The sequence below is a fragment of the Nilaparvata lugens genome, chromosome 3 (genome assembly GCF_014356525.2).
Source record: "Nilaparvata lugens isolate BPH chromosome 3, ASM1435652v1, whole genome shotgun sequence".
In the NCBI taxonomy this organism is placed as follows: Eukaryota; Metazoa; Arthropoda; class Insecta; order Hemiptera; family Delphacidae; genus Nilaparvata; species Nilaparvata lugens.
In genome coordinates, this window is record NC_052506.1 from 46,640,203 (window position 1) to 46,654,019 (window position 13,817).

General features: G+C 34.1%; 1 protein-coding gene and 1 long non-coding RNA gene across 2 annotated transcripts in view; one reads left to right on the forward strand and one right to left on the reverse strand.

Annotated features, from left to right (window-relative positions):
• Window positions 1-13,817, forward strand: part of LOC111050664 (calcium/calmodulin-dependent 3',5'-cyclic nucleotide phosphodiesterase 1) — a 753,503-nt gene that overhangs the window by 649,651 nt on the left and 90,035 nt on the right. The gene's annotated exons all lie outside the window — the stretch shown is intronic.
• The window catches only part of LOC120350463, a 29,721-nt gene that overhangs the window by 1,864 nt on the left and 14,040 nt on the right, over window positions 1-13,817 (reverse strand). The gene's annotated exons all lie outside the window — the stretch shown is intronic.

Here is a 13,817-nt window from a genome sequence, read left to right on the forward strand (position 1 = left end):
TATAACTTTTTAAAAATGGATGGAAAAGATAGATGTTGATCATGAGATTATAGAACATTTAATTCTCTTCAATTTGATGTGTAATTTTACACTTTTACGAGTTTCCCTGCACCTTTTGCAGCAGCTTTTGTGTTGAGTGTAAAATCTCTATTTTTGCAACAATAGACCAATTGACAACGGAAATTGGAGGGAATGTTTTAAACAAAATTCTCGACTTTGCAGCTTTGTTGAGACTATTTAGGAGGAGAACATTTTAAAAGTCCTCATTCCATTCCAACTCATGTGCTAAGGGGATGAGGGTGGTTTAAAAGGTGCATTTTTATCGTTTTGCTTCCACGCTCATATCTTGAAAACAATGCGTGCTACAGACATAACTAACAATTTGAAAATAAAGCTTGATAAAGTAGAATTGATTGATAGCTTGATTCAGTAGAATTTTGTTACATCCCCAACAGTAACCGAGATATTCGCTCTTAAAAGTGTGTAATTGTTTAAATAACAGGTTTTTATCCAATGTTTTGTTTGCCCTTTCAGGGCTTATAACTCTCCAACAATGCAACAAAAAAACTGATGATTATAGTAGGTTTTTAGAGAATTTAATCCTCTTTGGAATGATGTTTTATTTCACTATTCACAAGTTTTCCTTTCATTGTTATAGCAGCTTCAATGTAGGGGGTGAAATTTTCATTGCTGCAACAAGTGTCGACTCAGCGGTTCCACACCTTCATCAGAAGGGATGAAGATGCGCACTTTTGCTATGTTCACCTATTTACTAGTCCAAATCAAGCTGCAAAGTCAAAAACTGTGTCACAGACACCCACTTCAAATTTCATTGTCAAACGATCAATTGTTGCAGCAATGAAAATTTCACCCCTTACATTGAAACTGCTACAACAATGAAAGGAAAACTTGGAATATTGAAATGATACATCATTCCAAAGAGAATTTAATTCTCCACAAACCTACAATAATCATCAGTTTTTATGTTGCATTGTTGGAGAGTTTTATAAGCCCTGAAAGAGCAAAACATTGGATAAAACCCTGTTATTTTGACAATTACACACCTTCAAGAGCGAATATCTCGGCAACTGTTGGGAATATAACCAAATTCGACTGAACAAAGAGTGTAGAGAATTTGTCTGCTAAACGCATTGTTCTCAAGATATGAGCGTGGAAGCAAAACGATAAAAAATGCAACTTTTAAACCATCCTCAACCTTTTTAGCACATGAGTTGGGAATGGGGACTTTCGATAATTATGTTCTCCTCTTAACTAGTCTCAACAAAACTGCAAAGTCAAAGATTTTGTTCAAACATTTCCTCCAAATCGGTTGTCAATTTGTATATTTTTTAAAAAATGGAGATTTCACACTCAACACTAAAGCTGCTGCAAAAGGTGTAGGGAAATTCGTAAAGGTGTGAAATTATACATCAAATTGAAGATAATTTAATGCTCTATAAGCTTATAATCAATATGAATTCCCCATCAATTTTTAAAAAGTTATAAGAGCAAAAATAGGAATAATTGGAGGCAAACTTGTCTTTTTCAAAAATGTCACACCTTCAAGAGCGGATATCAGAACTGTGGGGTCAAAAATTGTCTTCCCTACTTTTCCCTCTATAACCTTTCCTTGATTGGACTAATTTTAGAGCTATACTCACAATCATTTGGAGGAGAATTATACTGGAAACAATACTGGAAGAATACTGTAAACTATAGTCTATACTGAAGGCATAGAAATCATATTGATGAACCAGAACGATGATTTGCTAGAATCTTTTGACTTATGACACAACTATGTTGTGTGATGTATAACACTTGATACAAACAATGTTCAATTTGTTAGATCTTGAACATTGCAAATAACTTTTATATAAAAAAATGTCCCTTTAGATTTAAATGCATATTTAGTGAGTTTCAAATAGCCCAAGAAAAATACATAATATTCATATTCTATCATAAAAGAAGAAAATTTCCATTCTAAACATGCTTCAATATACTACAGTAAAAACGAGAAACTAATGGGCTAGGCCTGTTGATCCTTTTCTAATCATGTATTTGATGTGTGTATTGTTAAATGTGAAAAATAAATAAATAAACTATTCCTTCAGAGCTTATTGGATACACTCGAGCGACAAAGGAATTCCTCATCACTTGAGAGATTGTAAATAAATATCTTCAAAAATATAAGATTGTAATAAATAAATTCTCATATCGATTGATGAGTACTTTGGAATTGAAGATGCTCATTTGCGAAAGAAGAAAGTTGGTAGTCCTAGAATAGAATACGAGTTTCCAATGAATTCCCAATCAGGGAAAATTTCAAGATGGTAAGGATTCAAATTCATCGTGAATTATTATCGGTTAACTCTAGATAATACATTCGAAATTGATGCTAGGAATGAATTTCGGGGTCTCAAACTGACAGCTGGTTTAATGGTTCATAAAATGAAATATTATTTCGATCACGTGGAGTGGTACAATGATAACAAATTACTGTATAATTTGACAAGTAGACATACTCAATTTAGGTACTAGATTCTCGATTATCTTGATCATCAAGTTAAGGGCGGACTGCCCCTTGTCTATGTCTATCAGGGATAATCGCTCATTGGAAAAGTGTTTTGAAAATAAATGCTAGTCTAGATCGAATTCAGTTGAGACCTCTTTCTGAAACTGTCAAACCTAATTGAACAGCGAATGGATGGCCGGAAATCGGTTGCACTCTTTCTTCAACAACCACTCAATGTAATGCTTCATTCCTCCATGGTCTTTTGTTCTTCTTCTCGTGTAAAAATTACTGTCATGGCTCGCGAGAGAAGTTTCCAAAGAGAGTAATAAATTGATATTCATCCCAATAATAATCAGTCATTGAGACTTTGTTCACAATATAATTTGAGGATTGAAAATTCCCCTGCGCTCAACCAATTTCACAAAGAAAATTTATCTCTCCAATAATTTTAATGATCACTTGTTCACAGAATTCGTCAAAAAATAAGTTAGTTATTAATGATTTCAACAAATAATAGGAGAAATCTAGTTCGGAGGTGGAATATCTTATTTTCGTACCTACGTTTTATCCAACTCATTAGCCTTCACATGAACTAGAGTAGATTTAGCAGCTAAGGGCTCTCAGTTCAATTCCAGTTGTAACACCGATAAAACTGACTATCGCCTAAATTAAGTTGAAGCATTATTTTCTTTTTCAAACTGCATTGTTTGGCTGTCGTTCATCACAGCTTTACTCTCATGATTAAGGTTTGTTCTTCCCATTTTCCATAAAGGGAACGATGTCGTCTATTTTGATTGATGAAAATCCACACAATAGCCAGCAGGTAGTAGTTAATATTCAGTGCTACAGCGTGAGTCGTAAGTGAGGTGTGCGGCGGGAGGGGTTGGTTAAGGGATGTTGGGGGAAGGGAGGGCTGACCGCTAACTGTCAGTGGTCTGAGTAGGCATTCATCACTTGTCAGTTTTGCAATCCAAATGTTTGCTCTCTTGTAGTGTGTGTAATCACATCAAGAGTCTGTAATCAAATCAAGCTTCAATTTTTCCCCTCCATTACAAAGTTTCACATCGGCATTCATGAAAGATTATGAGTTTTCGACCTTTACCCGATCAATAGCTACTACCCTCAAATGAGTACAATAGTACAAACTTTATGATCATCTGAATATTTCAGATTTTCTTGGACAAATTGCAAGCATCGTATTGACAATATTCAGAATATTCTGCTTGCCTTGATACTTCAATGTTTTTTTCAGATGCAAACAATGAAATCGATGCACAGATTCAGTAACGAACTCTGATGAGAAAGGCTTGGCCTTAAACTTTAAAGAAGTTCCACCCTTCCACCCATAGATGTGTTGGCTTATTGTTCTTTGTTTATATATATATATATATATATATATATATATATATATATATATATATATATATATATATTATATATATATATATTAGAATATCTCGACAGACAGCAATAGTACCATAGCTATCAACTCTAAACCAACTGTTTAATTAATTTGAAATAAATTTTATCATATCATAATAAATTTCACAGCTATCAAATATATATTAAATGTTCAATAGAAATGAAAAATAACTTTCATTCAAGTTCAATTCTACAATTCCTTTCTCCAATTTTAGTCTAATTCTTTTTGATTTACAATTTTAAATCTCCTCTTTTCTATCAATTCATAAGCTACACCTTTCCTTATTCATAACCCACTCAAATCTTAAATATCCCGTTTGTAACCGCCCCCTAAATATCCCATAATTTCCCCTGAATCTGTACCCTTTTTCTCTCCATCCGTCTGCACCGCGTAGTCTGTGGTCTCTGCTGCTACAGTTGACTCTCCATGCGTACTCTGTGGTCACGACCGTTTGATTTCAAACTGTAGGCTACCCACTCACTGCTCGGTTGAGGAAGAAAACTCAGTTTCCGAAAATTTCCGTTTATAATGTAAGTTTCTAAGTGTTTTCAATCTATTTATGAACATATTATATATTATATATATATATATATATATATATATAAAATATATAATATGTTTGTAATATAAATCAAAACAGGAGACACAAGACTATATATATAATATATATATATAATATATATATTTTATATATATATATATATAATATATATATATATATATATATATATATATATATATATATAATATGTTTGTAATATAAATCAAAACAGGAGACACAAGACATAGATTGAAAACACTTAGAAACTTACATTATAAACGGAAATTTTCGGAAACTGAGTTTTCTTCCTCAACCGAGCAGTGAGTGGGTAGCCTACAGTTTGAAATCAAACGGTCGTGACCACAGAGTACGCATGGAGCGTCAATTGTAGCAGCAGAGACCACAGATTACGCGGTGCAGATGGATGGAGAGAAAAAGGGTACAGATTCAGGGGACATATGGGGCATTTAGGGGGCGGTTACAATCGGGTTATCTAAGATATGAGTGGGATATGAATAAGGAAAGATATAGCTTATGAATTGATAGAAAAGAGGAGATTTAAAATTGGAAATAAAAAAACAACTAGACTAAAATTGGAGAAAGGAATTGTAGAATTGAACTTGAATGAAATTTATTTTTCATTTTTATTGAACATTTAATATATATTTGATAGATGCGAAATTTATTATTATATGATGGAATTCATTTCAATTCAATTAAACAGTTGGTGTAGAGTTGATAGCTATGGTACTATTGCTGTCTGTTGAGACCAGGACTGGAAGAAGCTCCAAGCACCCAAATAAAAGCCAATTCCTTTGTCTTGACATATATGGAGGGGGCTGTCGGAGGGATGGTGGCAAGGACTTTGACTTTGAAGCATTGGTCAAAGTTCTTGTTGTGCTCAGAGCCATGGGTAGGGATGGATAGGGAAGTATTATTTTTAAAGGAAGCCCTGTGATTGTTGATCTGGAGGTTTAGGGCAGTGGTGGTTCACCTATGTAGAAGGCAGGACAGAAGTTGCAGGAAAGGAGGTAGATGCAATTTTTGGAGATGCAATTACTGGATTGATGGATTTAGTGGGTGTAGTTGGTGATAGGACTGGTAAAGGAGATGGAAGAATCAGTGATAGGACAGGTTTTACAGCGGGGGTACAAGGTTTGCAAGGTAGGGTACAAGGTGGTGTTAGGATTTCATCAGAGGTGAGTGATTTGTTCTTACTGAAAATTTCCTTGAGGTTGGGAGGTTGCTTATAAATGAGGGTGGGTGGTTGCTGGAAAAGGTGTTTGGTAGAGGGATTGGAGGAGACGACATGGAACAGATCTTTAAGGACAGGTTTGAGGTTTTCAATTCCAGGGAAGTAGGTGGTACAGAGCTTTGGAGTTTGTGGGATTTGGAAATTTTGTTTTAATTAATATTACAAACTTTAAAGTGTCTTCTGTTATGTGCTACAAGTGATCTGGTGATTTTCCTCTTCATTCATGTGTTAACTTCCTACTACCAACTGTCCACTTCCATACCCTTTCTCTTCTGTTTTGTATTCTTCTTTTATAATGATAAATACTCTATGAACTCCTTTCATCATAGTCTCAATAATTTTATCATAACCTAATATTATACAACTCAACTCAACTTAACCTATAATCTAACTTGACCATATCTCAATATAATTTCATTGGATAACTAGAATCTGTCATAACTGTTTGTTAATTTCTAATTCCTAACTTCACATTAGCTACTCCCCTGTATTGAAATAACTCAAGTAATAGTATACTAGTAGTTCTGCGAACAGTAAACCTCACTCATGAATACAAATTTCAATCTGATGAAAAGGGCCAGTACAGTAAATACAGTATATTGAGAAGATTTAGCCATGATTGTCATCTATTATTTTCTCAATTGAAAGTGCTAGAGACACTGTTTCCACGGACACCAAGGAGTACTTTTATATCAAATACATACCTTTCAAATGAAAAAGACTGAGAAATTGTGAAAAAACCACAGATTTATTGATACTCTGAAAGACCGGTTTCGGTCATTATCAGAGTTTATCAGATATTGACAATGGTGTAATTACTGAAACCGGTATTTCTAAGTATCAATAAATCTGAGGTTTTTTGACAATTTCTTGGTCTTTTTAATTTAATTTTAATAATTATCACAATATAAACTTCTCAACTACACAAAAAGGAAAAAAAATACCTTTATGCCTCTACATACACATTTTTCTCTACAACTGCAGTATTGGACTCCAATACAATAAAGATTTTTTTTAATAATTTACCCAATTAATTTGTTAAATCAATTTAATAATAATAATAATAATTTCAATTTCAATTTATTTCATCTAAAGTTACATAGTATCATATACATACAGTGTTTTGTTGCTCCTCTAGCTTAGAGCTAATTGAGGAGTATTCAAATTTCATACTACATCATAATAGTTATACATTCTATAAATACTACAAATGAAAATTTTTGTAAAGTGTTCAATAAGCTAAATTGAAACTCTATTATAGTTTCTATCTGGGATTTGATATTAAAGTTCTAATTTCTACCACTTGAATCACAACATTATATTCAAAACTCTATATTCTACTAAATTGGTGATCAACCTTGCAGACATTATTGTCTCTTGCATTTAGGTGACTGTGAAGGTGGCATGCCAAATGACCGATTCCCATTTGGCAGAAGTTATTATTTTGTCGCAAAAGATCGAAAATTGAAGAATCCCAAATGGTAGAATTGAAACTTGTACTTTCCCAAATGGTAGAATCCCAAATGATCGAAAAGTTTTAATAGTAATCCCATTTGGCCAAAAATCTCAGCTGTCGCAAAAGGTCGAAGATTTGATTTTCCCATCTGACTGATTCTCAAACAGTCGAATCCCATTTGATAGAAAAATGTTGTAGTTTGTCGCAAATGGTCGAATCCTATTAGGTAGAAGAGTTTTGTATTTTGTCGCAAATAGTCGAATCCCAAAAGGTCGAAAGTATACTTTCCCATATGGTCGAATCCCATCTAGCCGATGAGATTCGATCATTTGCGACGAACTGCAACATTATTCTATCAAATGGGATTCGACTGTTTGAGAATCGGTCAGATGGGAAAATGAAATCTTCGACCTTTTGCGACAGTTGAGATTTACGGCCAAATGAGATTACTATTAAAACTTTTCGATCATTTGGGATTCGACCATTTGGGAAAGTTCAAGTTTAGTGGCATGTCAAATGACCGATTCCCATCGAAATTATTATTTTGTTGCAAAAGATCGAAAATTGAAGAATCCCAAATGGTAGAATTGAAACTTGTACTTTCCCAAATGGTCGAATCCCAATGATCGAAAAGTTTTAATAGTAATCTCATTTGGCCGAAAATCTCAGCTGTCGCAAAAGGTCGAAAATTTGATTTTCCCATCTGACCGATTCTCAAACAGTCGAATCCCATTTGATAGAAAAATGTTGTAGTTTGTCGCAAATGGTCGAATCCTATTAGGTAGAAGAGTTTTGTATTTTGTCGCAAATAGTCGAATCCCAAAAGGTCGAAAGTATACTTTCCCATATGGTCGAATCCCATCTAGCCGATGAGATTCGATCATTTGCGACGAACTGCAACATTATTCTATCAAATGGGATTCGACTGTTTGAGAATCGGTCAGATGGGAAAATGAAATCTTCGACCTTTTGCGACAGTTGAGATTTTCGGCCAAATGAGATTACTATTAAAACTTTTCGATCATTTGGGATTCGACCATTTGGGAAAGTTCAAGTTTAGTGGCATGTCAAATGACCGATTCCCATCGAAATTATTATTTTGTTGCAAAAGATCGAAAATTGAAGAATCCCAAATGGTAGAATTGAAACTTGTACTTTCCCAAATGGTCGAATCCCAAATGATCGAAAAGTTTTAATAGTAATCTCATTTGGCCGAAAATCTCAGCTGTCGCAAAAGGTCGAAAATTTGATTTTCCCATCTGACCGATTCTCAAACAGTCGAATCCCATTTGATAGAAAGATGTTGCTGTTCGTCGCAAATGGTCGAATCCTATTTGGTAGAAAAGTTTTGAATTTTGTAAGAAAGAAGAAGAAGAAGAAAAAGAAGAAGAAGAAGAAGAGAAGAAGAAGAAGAAGAAGAAGAAGAAGAAGAAGAGAAGAAGAAGAAGAGAAGAAGAAGAAGAAGAAGAAGAAGAGAAGAAGAAGAAGAAGAAGAAGAAGAAGAAGAAGAAGAAGAAGAAAGAAGAAGAAGAAGAAGAAGAAGAAGAAGAAGAAGAAGAAGAAGAAGAAGAAGAAGAAGAAGAAGAAGAAGAAGAAGAAGAAGAAGAAGAAGAAGAAGGAAGAAGAAGAAGAAGAAGAAGAGAAGAAGAAGAAGAGAAGAAGAAGAGAAGAAGAAGAAGAAGAAGAAGAAGAAGAAGAAGAAGAAGAAGAAGAAGAAGAAGAAGAAGAAGAAGAAGAAGAAGAAGAAGAAGAAGAAGAAGAAGAAGAAGAAGAAGAAGAAGAAGAAGAAGAAGAAGAGAAGAAGAAGAAAATATATGTCTTCATGGTTTAATTTTACGTACGTTTCCATGAATTACACTCAGTATTCTGGTGCCTGATTTATCATACTTCTACATATCTTACATGAATTTATCATCGGTGCTGCGTTAGAAAATGAATTACCTAAGTTATATGCTTTGTTTAATAACATACAAGGAACACAATCCCGTTTTATCCAACAGATACTGACTTCTGATACTGACTTGTGAAAGTGATATTGTTGCAGCATTAACACTTTGTTCTTTATCTAGGAGAGCATACAATTTTCTAAGATTAAGAATGAACTTACCATTACCAGGATTGTCAACTCTATCAATGTGGACAAGGAATATTAAATGTCTTCCAGGACTTCTAAAAGAAGTTCTCACATTCATGACAGCAGAATTGAAAGCTAAGGAGACAATCGAGAAATTGACTATCTTGAGCTTTGATGAGTATAGATTCACGTGTAGTGTATGACAAAAGAGAAGACCAAATTCTTTAACCACACTCAAAAGTTCAGGTTGTGATGGCTAGGAGTCTATGTAGGATAGATAGATAGATAGATAGATAGCCTGATAGATAGCCTGATAGATAGCCTGATAGATAAAGATAGATAAAGAATTTATTTTTCACTTCAAAAAACAATACAAAATAATATCAAATTAAATACAATATCATTCGTCACCAATCAATACCATAGTTCATAATAATCCGAAAATTCTTAGGCATAGCCGAAGCCGTCAGCCGGAGTTGATAGTTATTTTATCTATATCTCATCCTTATCTTCTAGTTTTTGTCAAAGTTCTCACAGTAGGCTACAGAGTGAACGGGCTACACAATGTCATGCGATAGCACTCAATCAACTTTAATAAGGCAACTGGGAAATTAGCACTAAATATCAGTCACTCATAGCACAGTAGTCCGTCTATGCTTGGAATCTTATCATTTTCAGTTCATTTGAGAAACCTGAATCATTATTATAGGCCTAGAGATGAACTACACATTGATACAAAGTAAATTATTCTTACTTATTAATCGAACATACAAATAATTCTTTATGAAATGAAGTGATACAATGATAATTTGAACTCATTTGAACAATAAATAATCATCTTCAATTAAACCGATGAACTCAATCATACATGTCCAGAGCTATATGAACAGTTTTCGGTTTGGGAACAATATTTACAATGACATATTTATTTTGAGATCCTTTAATTTGAAAGAATTCTCTATTTAGATGGTATTGTCTGAATAGAATAAAATTATTCGAGCCCAGGAAAGTTTTCTGAAATTAGGAGAATTTACCATCCACAAAAGAAATTGAAGAAATCTCTTAGAAATTGCATTTCATTTATATTACATTCATTGACCAGAAAATATGAAGTTGAGAATATTTTCAAACTTGTGTTACTTGATAGAAATTAACATACGTGAACTTCATCTATAGTGGGAGTAGTTACAAAATACGGAATGTGAAAGACTCAAATCTCATTCAAATTGCGCTGGAGTTTGGCTCTCTTTTCTAATCATAATGAGCTTTCTCAATTATTGAAGAGTATTGAAAACCTATTGAAGATTAAGAGAATTAAACCTATCGAAAATTGAAAACCTATTGACATTACTTATTTATCCCGAGTTAGTTCCCTATTTACGGATCTCTAAATAATATGAGTGTCACTCTATCCACTAGACCACGGATCACTCCAGATGTTAATTATTCTTCAGAATAGCTCTGTACATTGATCATGGAAATCAATGTATTGCATACTCACCATTGTACAATGATTGTGTCAAGTCGCTTATTTTTTGAGTTCAATGTAGCTTTAAAATCGATCAAGCTGAAGATAATTCAATGATACAATGATGATGAAACTATCGTATGTGTGCGTGTGTGTGTGTGTGTGTGGTGTGTGTGTGTGTGTGTGTGTGTGTGTGTGTGTGTGTGTGTGTGTGTGTGTTGTGTGTGTGTAACATTTTTGGGGGGGCCCCAGCTTCCTCAGGGGGGAAAATTGAAAAAAATCCTTTCTTAGTGGATGTCTTGAGGCTACCATAAACAAGTTGTGCAAAAATTAAAGTTTTTAGGCTCCGTAGTTTGGGCTGTTGTGTGATTTCAGTATGTTGGGACTTAGAAAGAGGATGAGGAGGAAAGAGGAGGAGGAGTAGAAGGAGGAGGAGGAGGAGGAGGAGGAGGAGGAGGAGGAGGAGGAGGAGGAGAGGAGGAGGAGGAGGAGCTGAAGAAGAAGAAGATGAAGAGAAATAATAATAAGAAGAAGAAGGAGAAGAAGAGAAGAAGATAGATTGAATATTGATTTAGCGATTAAAAATAAAAGCTGAGAGATGTCTTTATTGAGAAAACATAACAGCTGTTTTGAGTTTCATAGTAGCACAGACATATACTGCAATGCCTCATTGAGTTCAAACACACGGTTCTAATTCCCTACATGAAGTAGTGGATTATTCTTTTATTGACCGTGCGAAGTGAGGTCTAAGATTCAAGTCGACGGTTTGGCATTTCTCTTAATGTTTAAATATTTAAATGATTTAATGTTCAAATGTTTAAATGCGTGATTGAATGCGTGATATGCGTGATTGAAACGTCGATTATAATGCTAATGATATGCGTGATCAATTAATCTGTCAGTTATGATTTTATCGTACACGCACATGGAAGAGTATGCTGAACTGATTATTTGGTCAATAAAAATTATAGGATGGTCTGGATTTGAGGATTGTTTGTATGGTTTTGTATGGATTTTGAGGTGTGCATCCAGCTAAAGTTTGTCATGAGATGCATCAACTATTTGGCGGTACGAAGTTCGCCGGGCCAGCTAGTAATAAATATATTACTTCATTCCACAAGTGGAGAATAGACACATTTCTACTAAAAGATATTACAATTTAATTTTTTTTATTAATGATAAGGACCTATAAACTTAACTTTTCAATTAAAAACTTTCAATCGAATTTTAAATTAAATTTATTTGATTTAAATTTAAAATTTTTCATAGTCTTATTCAGAATTTAAGTATTTTCATAACAAAATTCTCATTAAAAATGACTACAGTAGCCTACTTGTAAAATATCTATAATAAAATTTTTAATTTATAAATTATTCAGTATTCAAATATAACTACTCAACAACTTTTAGAGAGCGCCAGAAAATTCAACCCCTAAAGCCGAGAAGGGAGACTGAAGGATGCCGGGAGCAAAGGCCTGCTGCGGCTGAACTACGAATCTAGCCGTCGGAGTTCCCTAGTCAGTGCTACGGGCTTCTACATTCAGTTGGGCGCAGTTCAACACATTGTGAGCGCAATCAGTAGATCCCGATTTCGATCTGATCATTCGCGACAAACTATAAAACCTTTCTACCAAATAGGAATCGACCATTTAGGAATCGGTCAGTTGGGAAAATCATATTTTTCGTCGCAAAAGATCGAAAATTGGAGAATCCCAAATGGTAGAATTGAAACTTGTACTTTCCCAAATGGTCGAATCCCAAATGATCGAAAAGTTTTAATAGTAATCTCATTTGGCCGAAAATATCAACTGTCGCAAAAGGTCGAAAATTTGATTTTCCCATCTGACCGATTCTCAAACAGTCGAATCCCATTTGGTAGAAAAATATTTTAGTTTGTCGCAAATGATCGAATCTCATCGGCTAGATGAGATTCGACCATATGGGAAAACAAAACTCGCTTCTACCTAATAGGATTCGACCATTTGCGACGAACTGCTACATTTTTCTATCAAATGGGATTCGACTTTTTGAGAATCGGTCAGATGGGAAAATCAAATTTTCGACCTTTTGCGACAGCTGAGATTTTCGGCCAAATGAGATTACTATTAAAACTTTTCGATCATTTGGGATTCGACCATTTGGGAAAGTACAAGTTTCAATTCTACCATTTGGGAATCTTCAATTTTCGATCTTTTGCGACAAAATAATAATTTCGGCCAAATGGAAATCGGTCATTTGACATGCCACTAAAACTTGAACTTTCCCAAATGGTCGAATCCCAAATGATCGAAAAGTTTTAATAGTAATCTCATTTGGCCGAAAATCTCAGCTGTCGCAAAAGGTCGAAAATTTCATTTTCCCATCTGACCGATTCTCAAGCAGTCGAATCCCATTTGATAGAAAAATGTTGTAGTTTGTCGCAATTGATCGAATCTCATCGGCTAGATGAGACTCGACTATATGGGAATATAATATACTCTTCGACCTTTTGGGATTCGGTCAGATGGGACCCCACGGCTGTGAACAGCTGACTAGCTGAACCAACATGCACATCAACAATATTACAACACACACACAGTCATAGAATACAAAAACATAACCTATCCTCCAAAAAAACATTTATTATACTACAAACTGTAATATACACTCTCTTATTCATTTTCAACTGCTTCTAAAGCACTTTTTTGTTTACAATATTAAAATTATTCTTATTTATTTATTCATCCATAGTTTTTTCTTTTCCATTTCCCATTGTACAGTGCAGTTTATTATTGTCTACTATGTGCAAACTAACCTATCTACTAACTAACCTATTAGAATATTAACAATAATCTTCAACATATCTTTCCATTCAAACAATTCCTATAAAATAATTCTTAAGCTTACGTTTTATTTCATTTCTTTGTAAATTTTTCAATTCTGGTGGCAAATCGTTCAACAGGTAAGGGATTCTGTATTTTAATAGGTTCTTACCATAATTATTATGGTATAACGCTGTGCTCTAAATAGCCTATTTCTCAAACCATAACTTATTTCGTTTATTTCCCTTAATTCATCTTAATATAATTCATCTAAATAATGTCTGGACA